Source organism: Lepidochelys olivacea (assembly GCF_965140295.1).
Source record: "Lepidochelys olivacea isolate rLepOli2 genome assembly, chromosome: 7".
Taxonomy (NCBI): domain Eukaryota; kingdom Metazoa; phylum Chordata; order Testudines; family Cheloniidae; genus Lepidochelys; species Lepidochelys olivacea.
Window position 1 is genome coordinate 2,088,340 of NC_140417.1, and position 15,453 is coordinate 2,103,792.

The following is a 15,453-nucleotide window of genomic DNA, read 5'->3' on the forward strand; positions in this document are numbered from 1 at the left end:
ATGTAAAAAAGGGCTAAGTTTGAAAAGAGCCGTTTTGACTTATACAGAAGGACTCTCACTCTCTCGAACAAAGCCATGCCAGAAAAGTGAGTGCCCTCCATTTAAACAGCACAGTTACACAATTCACAATTAAAGCAAACCTCTCTTGGGTTCTCTGACCTCAGGCACTTCAGCAGAACTCCAGATCCACAGCAGCAAAGACATAGGGATACATTCAAACGGACAGTTCCAGAAGAACCTCAGGAAAACTGGTGACCCTTAACTGGTTTGGATCCATGCTAATTTTCAGCACAAGCAAGAAGTTCTAGAATGAAAGCTAAGAGTCAGGATGTCACAGACCTACTACGATCCAGAGATGTCTGTCTGTCCAGCCAAGTAGTAGCACTTCAGCATTACTGTTCTGTTACAATTCCTTTGACATGTATAACCTTCATTGGTTCATTTGCCGGGAAGTGGAGCAAATAAGAGGAAATATTTAATTTTCTGTGTTGTTGCAAAGATGCCCCAGGATGGTTCATTTTCCTGACATGGCAAATGTGCCCCGGGGGCTCTAACTTCCTCAAGATAATGACTACAACTAATAGGCAGATATGAATAAGCTTGTTATGAGAACAATGACCTTAAAAGCAACTGGCCGACTACAAGGACAGGGCAGTATTATTTCCTCTGAAGTGGCAACACCACTTGGTGACGACCCGTAAGGCGGTGCACACAAGCAATGGAAATGATCCCTTCCCAGTCCCTGTCCCAAAGTTCCACAGCAAGTCAGCTCCAACCCAAGAGCCCTCCTGGCCCTTGGTGTATTGCGCTAACCAACAGGCAGCACTCCTTTCCGATTCAAATACTTGCAATACGTGGATCTAACACCAAATATCAGGTTATTAATACAGGGTCACGGGCCTCAGGCTAGTCACCTCCATTAGACAGCAGCATTTTGCCCAATGTTATTTACAGTCGTCGCTGGCTCTCTCTTTAAACTGCATACAGAGTGACAGCCCAAATGGAATTCTTCGCCCTCAGAATGGGCCTTCAAGCTTCTCTTGGGTTCTCCCACACTCAAGCTCCTAACTCATATGTCTAGCTTTCTGTCCAAGAAGGGGTGGGTGCAGTCTCTCCATATTGCTTGTGAACTAGCCAGTGGCTTTTGCTCAGCTCTGGATCAGCATGTTCACGGGGGGCCATATCAAGGGGAACAGAGCAGGATTTAAACTGGCCTTCAGATCCCAAGTGCCTTGTTGCTTGGACAGATGGGGGACCACGAGGAAGCCTGTATCAGTTCAGCGTCAGATAACTGGTAAAAATGAAATGCTCAAAACTCTTGAAATGTTGCTCTGTGTCTGATACACTCTCACAGCCTCCCATGCCCATGCATAAGGCTGCCACTCTCAGACTCCTCTCTGCTGTGCAGCCTGTTTACTCTCTTCTTAGGGGATTCCTGTACATGGGTAGGGGTGTACAGGCTCTGTACTGTGATGGACAAGTCTTTCTGAGGGTAAAGAACTTCAGTGGAGCCAAAGGGGGCCATGGAGTTTCACATCAAGGAGTTAGGAGTTACTTGAGCTACGATTCATTTTGGCATCTAAATTAGTAAACAATTTCAACCTGTGCTCTTAAGTTTTCGGGGCTAACAAAAAGCCTTTGTATTTCTCCACGGCTCCCTGAAGGTTACTGTGCCAATGCAGCTGGTTGCTAGGTGATACTTATCTGGAGCGGCTCCTTCGGACAATGCATTTCATGGTTTTCAAATTCGCCCAACGTTACTAGCAAAGCTGAAATTCCTGGACTTGATACCCTGAGACAATGAAATCTGACGATGACTCATCCAGGATGTTATCAGCACGATTGGTTATTTTTTTTACTTCTTCTCTCCACAGTCCTAAGCAGGCACCTAGTAGGCCATGTTCCTTATGTTGTTCTTCCTATTGTAGCAATTCTGTACACTAACGTTGTGACCCTGAGCTGTTTGGGTCTTGTAATTTCAGAGTGACTCATGAGCTTCGGAAAATGAAAACAAGTGTTTCAAAGAGAAGATGGGCTTTTCTCAGGCTGAAAGGAGAATGAGCACTTAGTATTTGGGGTACGGCTGTGCCTAGATGTCCCCACTGAGATTGGGCCCCCCATTTGGTAGGTGCAGTATAGACAATTCCTGCCCCCAGAGAGCTTACAACTAATAGACAAGACAGGCTGGGGGGGAAGCGTGGGAGGAGAGAAAGGAAGGATTCTTATCTCCGATTTTACAGCTGGAGAATTGCATCACACACAGGGATGTCTGTTGCAGAGCCAGAAACTGAGTGACTGCCCCAGATCTCCTGTGTCCCAGACCTGTTCCTTCAACACAGGACCAGTCTTCCCTCTCAGTGAGCTGACTTCTGGGGAGCCAAGCGGACTCACTCCTCCTGAGGATCTGGCGTTAGGTTTTACTTAAATATGTTCTCAGAGACTCAGTCTGTGCACTGAATACTGCGCCTATGGAGTAGATGAGGAATTATTATAAAATAAATAATGAATATTAACCCTCAAAAATATTAACCCTTAATTTGACAGTGGGGTGGGGGACGGTGTAGGGGCTGCTCCTAGGTGTGGGAGTTACAGAGGCTGTTTGGTGCGTTGATTTATTAGCTGGTGGAGTTAACTCATTATTGGATTCTTTGTTGCTGCTGGGTGGTTGTCATTTGTCTAATTAATTGCGAGGGCACCTAGAGCTTTTTGCATGGCAGTTGTTCATTGCTATTTAAAACTAGCAAACTAAATAATCAATACAGAAATTAGACAGGGCATCAGCAAGGCCAGACCCTCAGTTTTCCAAAGCTCTATATGGCATGAAACGGTCCTTCCCCACATGCATGACAAGGGGATTGTAATCGAGCCGGACTCACCCGGCGACACCTCCTGCTGGTTGTCCTTGGGAATTAGCTTGTCAGCCTCTGGAGCACCCCCTGCTGTCTGGTGATCTGCCTTACCGCCGGCCCCAGTCCCTCCCAGCACCTGGTGCCTCCTCCCACTGGGGTGCTACCCCCTGGCAGTAAACCCCAACAATCCCTGAGGTTCTCCCCTCCCCGGGAAACCCACACCTCGCCTCAGTCTTGGCTACTGCCAGTCATCGCTTAACCCCACTCCCCAGGGCAGACTGCAGTGTATCAGCCACTCATCACAGGCAAAGGGGTTTGGACCTGATGCCTCTGTCTACCCATGGGCTGCCCCCTTGCAACTCCAGTACCTAATAGGCCCTAATCTAGGCCTTGCAGCCTGGGGGTTTCCAAGCCAGAGCTCCCCTACTCCCAAGGCCTTTCCCCCCCCAGCCCTGCTCCAATCTAGGTATCCCCCAGGTCCCTGCAGCCAGGCGCTTCCCTCTCTGAACGCAGAGAGAGACTCTGGCTAAGCTTCAGCCCAGCAGCTCCTTTTTAGGCCCAGTTGTGGCCTGATTGGGGCATGGCCCAGCTGTGGCCATTTCCCCAATCAGCCTAGCTTCTCTTGCCCTCAGCCCTGGCTCTCTCCCAGGGCTGGCTTTTAAGCCCCACAGGGCAGGAGCGGGTAACCACCCCTCTACAGGGATGAACCGACTTATATTTACTATTCACCCAGGCTATGACATTAGTGAACCATCACCGTGTATGCAAGCTCCAAAATAAACCGGGAACGGCTCAGGTCACTTTGAAAAGATTTCTCCTTCTGGCCCTTACGTGTCTTTAATAAACCTCATTTGATGCTCAGCCAACTGAGAGCTGATTGCAGGAAGGTGGAGGTAATGTTGTGCACAGTTGTGTCTTTCAGCGTCCACAGGTGAAATCCTGACCCTGTTGAAGTCAATGGTGGTTTTGCTTTTGACTTTAATTGAGCCTGGATTTCACTCCACTTGCTGGAAGATCGTCTTCCAAAATCTGTCAGATATTTCCTCGCCTCAACAGGAGACAGATCCTCACCAGGCATAAGTCAGTGTATATCCATGGAAGTCCAAGGCGTTATGCTGATTTTCACCAGCTGAGGATCGGGGGCTTGGTCAGCAATATCAAAGTCAAGGGCCTAGTGAAGTGACTTGCTCAGTGTGGGGGGGGGCCTTAGAATACTGCCTCCCCCACCGAGAAAAGAGAAAGAAAAGTGTCAACAATATGGGTGAAAAGAAAAGGAGTATTTTTGTGAGCTACATGAAGTAAGCTGCAGCTCAAGAAAGCTTATGCTCAAATAAATGTGTTAGTCTCTAAGGTGCCACAAGTCCTCCTTTTCTTTTTGCGGATACAGACTAACACGGCTGCTACTCTGAATACGGGTGAGGTCACTTGAGTCACTGCAACGGCTACAACCCTCCTCAGCAGCTTCTTTCTAGCCCTCAAGATGCAGATAATTACCCCAGGTCATTCTTTTTCTGCTCCAGAGGGGTGGGAGTGGGACTGGGTGCCTCTGCCTGACCCAGCGGGGTCTATGGAGAGGTGTTGTGGGAACGGACAGGCATTTGCTTTTCAAATCAAATCATAGACCTGGAGAAAACATTGCGGTGATGGGTTGAGAAATGTGCTTCGGCCATTTCCAGAAACTGGGGACACTCCTGGGTAAATCCCTGCCAGAGGCAGCTAGAGCAGAATCTTGTCAAGGTTAATAAAAGACGGGGTGAGGGTGGGAGGTGGGGGAGGGGGAAACGTATTATTTTGTTAAAACATAATTGACCTGTAACCGCTCTCAGACTTCCTGGACTGAGGGACATAGTGTGACAGGAGGTACCAGGACATCCATGACTCACCCGGTAACAATGTCTCAGTGCCACGCTGCTCCAGGAGAAATAAACCATGACTGAACATTATACTGTTTGGAAAACGTGTGAACATATTATACTGTTTGGAAAACACAGGGTTTCCAGTCCTCCAGCGGGTCGGGGTAGGGGGATCGTGATGAATGCAAATCTCTCCTCTACCCTCGCGGGAATCAGGAGTCACTCCATTGAAGGGAATTACATTGGTGTAAAAAGGTGGTGAGTGGAGGACCAGCCCTACTGGCTTTGAAGGGTTTACTCCGGGGTATACATTCCCGTTATGTTCATGACAGATTTTGGGTGGAGAAATGTGCCTGGATAGGGGTACGGAGTTTATCTGCACCCTGAGAGTAGGGTACAGGACAGCGCTACAGCCTCTTACTTGCATCTGTTTGGTCTTTGGGTCTGGAATGATGGTTTATTGTTCTTCCCCCTTTGTATAGCACTAAGGCCATGTGTGGCATGAATCAAGTCAGCCCCTGTGCACCCCTTCCATCAAAGGGTTATAATCATGGACCCCATGGCCTTGGCCTGGCCCCATCCCAGCTCCACAGCACCCAAGAGGAGCAGAATCTTCTTGCACGACTGTGGGGCAGACACTCACTCTCAGGCAGCCGAGCACCTTCCACCGCCCGTATTCTGACGGTGGATAGCGGCACTGCTGTGGTGGGTGACGTTGCCTAAGTGGCTTGTCCTTCGCTGCAAGCTGCCTGATAGAACTGAAGGCAAACCCTGCAGGGCTGGTCTACATGGCCACGCTCTGATGGCACAGCTAAGTGGGCTAGGAGTGTGACAAAATCCTAATCCTTCGTGGGTGTATCTATGCTGGCAAAACCGCGGTGTGGATACAGCTGTGCTGAGAGATAAGCGTGTCTGTCAGCTTGGCTAGTGTCACTCTGGGAAGTGGCGAGTACAGGGCTCTGCTTGTGCGGCTATTCAGGCCAAGGTCTGTGGTGTAGACAAGGTCTTAGGCAGGCAAATGTCAGCTTGGTCCAGTGTGTAACTCTGGGGAGCAGTTCCTAAAGCCAGGCTGCAGATTTGGAGACCTGCTTCTTTTGTTTTCTTTTCTTTAAAGGGAGAGACAATGGAATGAGTTTGCCACGTTAATCTATTTCCCCCAAAAGAACTGTTACTAAACATGCACACTCAACCAGGTCAGTAACTGCAACTGTGCTTAGAGAACTCGCCTCCCCACTGACTCTATTGGCATTAGGGGGTCAGGTGTGTTTCCTCCTAGTTTGTTAACGGAGACAGGTCAGGAAAAAGGCTGCAGAGTCTTTACTGGATGGGCTCTCATACTGGGTGAAATTCACCCCTCTGCAGCCAGGGCTCAAACTGCAGGTCGGGGTGACTGGGCCCTGTGCTGAGGGGTGAATTCCCCCCTAGGGCTGTCAGTTAGGATATACATTACTCATTGTGTGGAAAGACGAAGGCCCTGACGTGCAGAGGAACAAAAATGCTCTGAAATGACCCTGGAACATCAAACGGTGACAGGCCAGGAGTGACATGCAGGTTGGGCTCCAAACAAAGAACTGCTTTGTTCCAGTGTCAAAATGGTAAACATGCTTAGCTGGACTGATCAGCAAAAAGTCACGTACTGGGCTTAGCTGTATAACTGTGGACTCGGATTGGGGCGAAGCGAAAGACACGGCTGCTAATGACACACTCCAAAGGGGAAAAATGCGGAGGTACACGCCCAATGTCAACACCTGCCCCACAATGAGATAACAAAGACTGCTGTGCATGGTAGGGGAGATCAGGAGAGGATTTCTTCACATAACAATGGCTGAATTCTGCTGAGATTTACAATATTGCCAACCCCAAATGGTCAAAAATCATGACTCAGGCTCCAAAAACATCATGAGATTGGCTTAAAAATCATCAGTGTTTTTTTTAAAAATTGTTTTTTTTAATTTGTTTTCTGGTTTCTGAGTCTTTACCTTACACTTGATTCACATTTTTAATCTTTTCTCTACAACCATGAGGGATAGAAACTTACTACTTGTTTAAAGGAAAGCTGGAGTCTCATGTGTAATCACTGGTCTCCAGGAGCTGGGGCTTTACGGAGAACCCACAATTATTGTGAGACTCATGTAGGAATGGTTTAGAGATGGCAACACCAGATGTGCAGTTGCATGGGGATGGGGGGCAGTAAGTCAGAGCATAAACCTTGTGCTATCCCAGAAGCATGCTACCACTGGAGATGGGCTGAAGGTTCCCTCTGAGAATCAGGCAGTTAAATCTCAGAAGTTTTGCAGAGCTCGCTCAGTGCAACAAAACTAAGTCAATTCACAGCACTACAGCCTGGGAACTTGCTGCTTTATTTCACTGCATCACTCCAGAGTTGAGGGGAAAGTCCCACTGTCTAAACAGGAAGCAAGGGATTGGGTGGAACCTGGCTCCATCCCATAATACCCTGGGTTACCCAGTTAACCTTATCATGGCCGCTTTCCTACAGGGATATGATGTCAGAGGAAAACAGCAATGTGTCAGGAGGGGAACACGAAGAGAAGGGGAAACGACCCAAAGTGGAAAATCCGATGGGAAGAGTTTTCTTGGTTAGGTTCAGAACTAGCTAATCCACAGGCAGGAAGGCCATGGTATGCTTAACAGATGAAATGAAAGGGACTGGGGGCCTCATCCTGTGAAGTTCTGAGCACCTCCTGCAAAGTGCTGAGTGCTCTTAATCCTGATTGAAGTAAATGGGATCTAAGGGCTCTAACATCTTCCAGGCAGAGCCCTATATTCTCGTCAGTTTGTAGGTGCCTGCTTGCTGTGACATTTCATGTGAAGCACTGTCAGCATCACACATGCCTCCAGGTGTGAGATCTAACCAGTGAACCTCAAACAGCCTGGAGCCATAATGCACAGGAGCATACGGAGTCACTAGCCTTCCTAGTCTGTTTTAAGAAGCTGCTCCAAGGATGGCTGAATTCCTTCGAGCTCCCTATACCCACAGGAGATGAAAAAATCCACCAGGCGTGAATCCAGCCAGGAAATTTCCCCATTGGTGGAGAGAGGTTCTCAGACACCATGGCTGTTGAAGGGGGCACCAAGCACACACTTACGGTCTACATGGCAGGGCCGCAGATGGCATAGCCTGGCATAGCTCCAGTGACCTCAGTTTACAAGCGCCAAGCCCTCCATTTTAAACTCCCCTTCCTAGCGTACGTCCTGGAGTTGTTCTGTCCTTTAAAAGTTAGTTAAAATATAATAACATGTATTTATGGAAAACACAAATGCCTTCACCTAGAACATGGATTTTTGTTTGTTACTTCCAGAAGTGGTGCGCCATCATTACACCACACTAGGCCAGCTATATTCCTGGTAGTGCACAAGTCTCTCTGATAGGCTGCAGCATTGCGTGTTGCAGAGACAACTGGGAAAATGACTTATTTTATAAAGACTGGCTCGAGTGATCTCCTAGCAGGAATTTGCTCTTTTATTGGTATGATTTTGTTTCATAGTCAGCATGTACAGCACCAGCTCTGCTCCTGTGTGTTGTACAGTCCCCAAATTTGGATCCTGCTCTGATATGGAGCCAGATCCTAAGCATTTCCCCACCTTTTCATCCTGAAACCACTGTATTTCCTGACAGGTTTCAGAGTAGCAGTTGTGTTAGTCTGTATCTGCAAAAAGAAAAGGAGGACGTGTGGCACTTTAGAGACTAACAAATTTATTTGAGCGTAAGCTTTCGTGAGCTACATCCGATGAAGTGAGCTGTAGCTCACGAAAGCTTATGCTCAAATAAATTTGTTAGTCTCTAAGGTGCCAGAAGTCCTCCTTTTCTTTTTGTAGTTCCTGAGATATTTCAGTTCTGAACAGCTGTGACTGGAGAACTTCACCATAAATTAGGTGAAGCCAAAGCCCGGGGACATCCATTAAGTGGCTGGTAAGAGCAAGCATCACTTAGCTTTCCTTCTTCTTCCTCTTCCCCCAACTCGTTAATTTCCATCTCTAGCTCAGTGAGGGAGAGCCCGCTCCAGGGACCCCACGCCTCTGCCAAAGCCCCTACCCAGCGCTCCTATACAACATTTTGAAAAAGCGATATTTGTCCTACACCTAGATAACATAATGCTAGCTTTCAGTAAAATTAATCCTCTCAGTAATCTCTACTTGTGTTCGTGTGTTGATTAAAGTTGCTAGATAAGCCAGCTGTCAACACGGGCACAATCCACGTGGCAAATGCAAATTTAATGACTCTTTTGTAAGTATGGTGTCAGATGGATTTAGGTCCATATCAAAGCCCTTATCTTATAGCATTATAGTCATAGTATTATGTTGCCAATCAAAATCTGGGTAAATGAACTAGGAAAGGAATTGCTGCAATCAGATCATGGTAACTAGGAAATATTAAGGTGTATAAAATGCCACCAAGTGAAAGAACATTTACAGCCTGGTTCTGAACACACACACACATATATAACAGTATAACTCCATTAACTTGACTGGAGTTTGCTCAAAATATTCTAGTGTAAGGGAGATTGGAAAAAAGGTAATTCATTCCCGTAAGTTGACATAGAGACTGTTTACACGGATGGTCAGTGAATGAACACACTGATTAATGAAAACAATGTTAGTGCTTAAAAAATAACCCTTAAAGGGAGGTCTGATGCATTGAAACCACACATTAGCCCCAGACACATCCAAGAGACACAGCAATTCCACCTGGTGAAACCATATCATATGAGACTTAGAAACACATTAGCTAAATCTGAGGTGAACATTGGTTATTTTAAACCGGAGACGTCCTCCCATTGCTGGCTCCCAATGCCTTGTATGAGACCATGTGGCTGGGTCCTCTTAGATACTAAGGGTATGTCTAAACTACAAAATCAGGTCGAATTTATAGAAGTCGGTTTTTTAGAAATTGGTTTTACATATTCCAGTGTGTATGTCCCCACAGAAAATGCTCTAAGTGCATTAAGTGCATTAACTCGGCGGAGTGCTTCCACAGTACCAAGGCAAGCGTCGACTTCCGGAGTGTTGTACTGTGGGTGGCTATCCCACAGTTCCCGCAGTCTCTGCTTCCCATTGGAATTCTGGGTTGAGATCCCAATGCCTGATGGGGCTAAAACATTGTCGAGGGTGATTCTGGGTACATATCGTCAGGCCCCCGTTCCCTCCCTCCCTCCGTGAAAGCAGCAGCAGACAGTCGTTTCACGCCTTTTTTCCTGAGTTACCTGTGCAGACGCCATACCACGGCAAGCATGGAGCCCGCTCAGGTAACCGTCACCCTATGTCTCCTGGGTGCTGGCAGACGCGGTACGGCATTGCTACACAGTAGCAGCAACCCATTGCCTTCTAGCAGCAGACGCCTGAGCAGACATGGGCGCAGGGACTAAATTTGGAGTGACTCAACCAGGTCATTCTCTTTAGTCCTGCAGTCAGTCCTATTGAACCGTCTTATGGTGAGCAGGCAGGCGATACGGATTGCTAGCAGTCCTATTGCATCATCTTCTGCCGGGCAGCCATGAGATGTGGATGGCATGCAGTCCTTCTGCACCGTCTGCTGCCAGCCAAAGATGTAAAAGGTAGATGGAGTGGATCAAAACAAGAAATAGACCAGATTTGTTTTGTACTCATTTGCTTCCCCCCACTCCCCCATCTAGGGGACTCATTCCTCTAGGTCACACTACAGTCACTCAGAGAAGGTGCAGCAAGGTAAATCTAGCCATGTATCAATCAGAGGCCAGACTAACCTCATTGTTCCAATAAGAACAATAACTTAGGTGCACCATTTCTTATTGGAACCCTCTGTGAAGTCCTGCCTGAAATACTCCTTGATGTAAAGCCACCCCCTTTGTTGATTTTAGCTCCCTGAAGCCAACCCTGTAAGCCATGTCGTCAGTCGCCCCTCCCTCTGTCAGAGCAACAGCAGACAATCGTTCCGCGCCTTTTTTCTGTGCGGACGCCATACCAAGGCAAGCATGGAGGCCGCTCAGCTCACTTTGGCAATTAGGAGCACATTAAACACCACACGCATTATCCAGCAGTATATGCAGCACCAGAACCTGGCAAAGCGATACCGGGCGAGGAGGTGACGTCAGCGCGGTCACGTGAGTGCTCAGGGCATGGACACAGATTTCTCTGAAAGCATGGGTCCTGCCAATGCATGCATCATGGTGCTAATGGGGCAGGTTCATGCTGTGGAACGCCGATTCTGGGCTCGGGAAACAAGCACAGACTGGTGGGACCGCATAGTGTTGCAGGTCTGGGACGATTCCCAGTGACTGTGAAACTTTCGCATGTGTAGGGGCACTTTCATGGAACTTTGTGACTTGCTTTCCCCTGCCCTGAAGCTCATGAATACCAAGATGAGAGCAGCCCTCACAGTTGAGAAGCGAGTGGCGATAGCCCTGTGGAAGCTTGCAATGCCAGACAGCTACCGGTCAGTCGGGAATCAATTTGGAGTGGGCAACTCTACTGTGGGGGCTGCTGTGATGCAAGTAGCCCATGCAATCAAAGATCTGCTGATATCAAGGGTAGTGACCCTGGGAAATGTGCAGGTCATAGTGGATGGCTTTGCTGCAATGGGATTCCCTAACTGTGGTGGGGCCATAGACGGAACCCATATCCCTATCTTGGCACCGGAGCACCAAGCCGGCGAGTACATAAACCACAAGGGGTACTTTTCAATAGTGCTGCAAGCTCTGGTGGATCACAAGGGACGTTTCACCAACATCAACGTGGGATGGCCGGGAAAGGTACATGACGCTCGCATCTTCAGGAACTCTGGTCTGTTTCAAAAGCTGCAGGAAGGGACTTTATTCCCAGACCAGAAAATAACTGTTGGGGATGTTGAAATGCCTATATGTATCCTTGGGGACCCAGCCTACCCCTTAATGCCATGACTCATGAAGCCGTACACAGGCAGCCTGGACAGTGGTCAGGAGCTGTTCAACTACAGGCTGAGCAAGTGCAGAATGGTGGTAGAATGTGCATTTGGACGTTTAAAGGCGCGCTGGCGCAGTTTACTGACTCGCTTAGACCTCAGCGAAACCAATATTCCCACTGTTATTACTGCTTGCTGTGTGCTCCACAATATCTGTGAGAGTAAGGGGGAGACGTTTATGGCAGGGTGGGAGGTTGACGCAAATCGCCTGGCTGCTGGTTACGTGCAGCCAGACACCAGGGCGGTTAGAAGAGCACAGGAGGAGTGGAGTGGAGTGGAGTGGTACGCATCAGAGAAGCTTTGAAAACCAGTTTCATGACTGGCCAGGCTACGGTGTGAAAGTTCTCTTTGTTTCTCCTTGATGAAACCCCCTGCCCCTTGGTTCACTCTACTTCCCTGCAAGCTAACCACCCTCTCCTCCTCCCTTTAATCATTGCTTGCAGAGGCAATAAAGTCATTGTTGCTTCACATTCATGCATTCTTTATTCATTCATCACACAAATAGGGGGATGACTACCAAGGTAGCCCAGGAGGGGTGGTGGAGGAGGGAAGGAAAATGCCACACAGCACTTTAAAAGTTTACAACTTTAAAATTTATTGAATGTCAGCCTTCTTTTTTTGGGCAATCCTCTGTGGCGGAGTGGCTGGTTGGCCGGTGGCCCCCCCCACCGCGTTCTTGGGCGTCTGGGTGTGGAGGCTATGGAACTTGGGGAGGAGGGCGGTTGGTTACACAGGGGCTGTAGTAGCAGTCTGTGCTCCAGCTGCCTTTGCTGCAGCTCAGCCATACACTGGAGCATACTGGTTTGGTCCTCCAGCAGCCTCAGCATTGAATCCTGCCTCTTCTCATCATGCTGCCGCCACATTTGAGCTTCAGCCCTGTCTTCAGCCCGCCACCTCTCCTCCCGGTCATTTTGTGCTTTCCTGCACTCTGACATTATTTGCCTCCACGCATTCGTCTGTGCTCTGTCAGTGTGGGAGGACAGCATGAGCTCAGAGAACATTTCATCATGAGTGCGTTTTTTTTTCTTTCTAATCTTCATTAGCCTCTGGGAAGGAGAAGATCCTGTGATCATTGAAACACATGCAGCTGGTGGAGAAAAAAAAAGGGACAGCGGTATTTAAAAAGACACATTTTATAAAACAGTGGCTACATTCTTTCAGGGTAAACCTTGCTGATAACATTACATACATAGCACATGTGCTTTCATTACAAGGTCGCATTTTGCCTCCCCCCACCGCGTGACTACCCCCTCAACCCTCCCCCCTCCCTGTGGCTAACAGCGGGGAACATTTCTGTTCAGCCACACGCAAACAGCCCAGCAGGAACGGGCACCTCTGAGTGTCCCCTGAAGAAAAGCACCCTATTTCAACTAGGTGACCATGAATGATATCTCACTCTTCTGAAGATAACACAGAGAGATAAAGAACGGATGTTGTTTGAATGCCAGCAAACATACACTGCAATGCTTTGTTGTACAATGATTCCCGAGAACATGTTACTGGCCTGGAGTGGTAAAGTGTCCTACCATGGAGGATGCAATAAGGCTGCCCTCCCCAGAAACCTTTTGCAAAGGCTTTGGGAGTACATCCAGGAGAGTCGCGAATGCCAGGGCAAAGTAATCCTTTCACATGCTTGCTTTTAAACCATGTATAGTATTTTAAAAGGTACACTCACCGGAGGTCCCTTCTCCACCTGCTGGGTCCAGGAAGCAGCCTTGGGTGGGTTCGGGGGGTACTGGCTCCAGGTCCACGGTGAGAAACAGTTCCTGGCTGTCGGGAAAACCGGTTTCTCCGCTTGCTTCCTGTGAGCTATCTACAACCTCCTCCTCCTCATCATCATCTTCTTCGTCCCCAAAACCTACTTCCGTGTTGCCTCCATCTCCATTGAAGGAGTCAAACAACACGGCTGGGGTAGTGGTGGCTGAACCCCCTAAAATGTCATGCAGCTCATCATAGAAGCGGCATGTTTGGGGCTCTGACCCAGAGTGGCCGTTTGCCTCTCTGGTAGGCTTGCCTCAGCTCCTTAAGTTTCACGCGGCACTGCTTCAAGTCCCTGTTATGGCCTCTGTCTTTCATGCCCTGGGAGATTTTGACAAAGGTTTTGGCATTTCGAAAACTGGAACGGAGTTCTGATAGCACGGATTCCTCTCCCCAAACAGCGATCAGATCCCGTACCTCCCGTTCAGTCCATGCTGGAGCTCTTTTGCGATTCTGGGACTCCATCATGGTCACCTGTGCTGAGGATCTCTGCATGGTCACCTGCAGCTTGCCACACTGGCCAAACAGGAAATGAGATTCAAAAGTTCGCGGTTCTTTTCCTGTCTACCTGGCCAGTGCATCTGAGTGAAGAGTGCTGTCCAGAGCGGTCACAATGGAGCACTCTGGGATAGCTCCCGGAGGCCAATACCATCGAATTGTGTCCACAGTACCCCAAATTCGAGCCGGCAAGGCCGATTTAAGCGCTAATCCACTTGTCAGGGGTGGAGTAAGGAAATAGATTTTAAGAGCCCTTTAAGTCGAAATAAAGGGCTTCATCGTCTGGATGGGTGCAGGTTTACATCGATTTAACGCTGCTAAATTTGACCTAAAGTCCTAGTGTAGACCAGGGCTAAGACGTTACCTGAAGCTGCTGCTCTGCTCTCACATCTTAATTCTCAATAGTTTGTCTATTACGCTCCCTCTCAGCAACTGGGGCCTGGTCCAAAGCCCACCGAAATCAGCCATTGGATCAAGCCTTTGCTGATGAGTGAAGTACTTCTTGGGGGGTTGCTCAGAGCACCAAACCCCTCGGGTGCCAGTAGTGTGTCAGGTGTTTTGCAAGCACGGCAGGTGCTTCAGCAGCTAGGCCTTGTCATTAATTATAACTCCAGATATTCTTGACACCTACATAAATCTCCAGCTTCTTTTGGAATCTTGCTACGTTCTTGGCCTCAATGACTTCCTGTGGCAGTGAGTTCCATCGTCTAAATATGCATTGTGTGAAAAAGTATTTCCTTTTATCAGTTTTGAATTTGCCACCTTTCAATTCAATTAAATGTCTCTTAGTTCTTGTAGTATGAGACCAGGAGAAAAGAAACTCCTGATCTACATCCTCTGCATCAGTCAGTATTTTATATATTTTATATACCTATATATATAAGGTAAATACTTCCAAATCTTTCCACTCTTTCTTCAGAGGAGTTTTTCCACTCTCTTGCTCATTCTTGTTGCCCTTCTCTGACCCCCCTCCAGTTCGGCAATGTCCTGTGGCAGATGGGCTGACCAGTACTGCACACAGTATCCCAGCAAGGCTGCCCATTGATTTATGCAAGGGCATAAACTATTTTCTTGTATTAGACTCCCTGTCATTCCTTATGTACCATAATATTGTGTAGCAGAGGCTTCCACTGAGCTGTCCTCAGTGATCACCAGGTCTCTCTCCTGGGGTGATACAATGTAGAACCCTGTGAGGTGTATGAGCAGATTAATTTTTTTCCTTCCAGTGTGCATTACTTTGCATGTGTTGACAATGAGTTTCATCTACCACGATGACAGGTTTTAGCCCATGAAAGCTTATGTTCAAATAAATTTGTTAGTCTCTAAGGTGCCACAAGTCCTCCTAGTTTTTTTTAATCTACCATGATGTTGCCCATTCTCCTGGCTTGTTCAGGTCTCACTGATGGTCCTGACAGTCCTCTCTGATCCTGAGTGCCCTACATTTCTTTGTGTCATCTGAAAATTGTGTGCCCATTGAATCCCACTCTTTTGCTTTTTGTTTCTGTCGTCCCAGGGCCACCACTTGCATCTGTTCCCCCTTCACGAGGTCCCCTTTAAGAAC

The 15,453-nt window shown here is 48.0% G+C and overlaps 1 protein-coding gene across 1 annotated transcript in view; it reads right to left on the minus strand.

Annotated features, from left to right (window-relative positions):
* The window catches only part of FAM107A (family with sequence similarity 107 member A), a 69,593-nt gene that overhangs the window by 34,485 nt on the left and 19,655 nt on the right, over positions 1-15,453 (minus strand). The gene's annotated exons all lie outside the window — the stretch shown is intronic.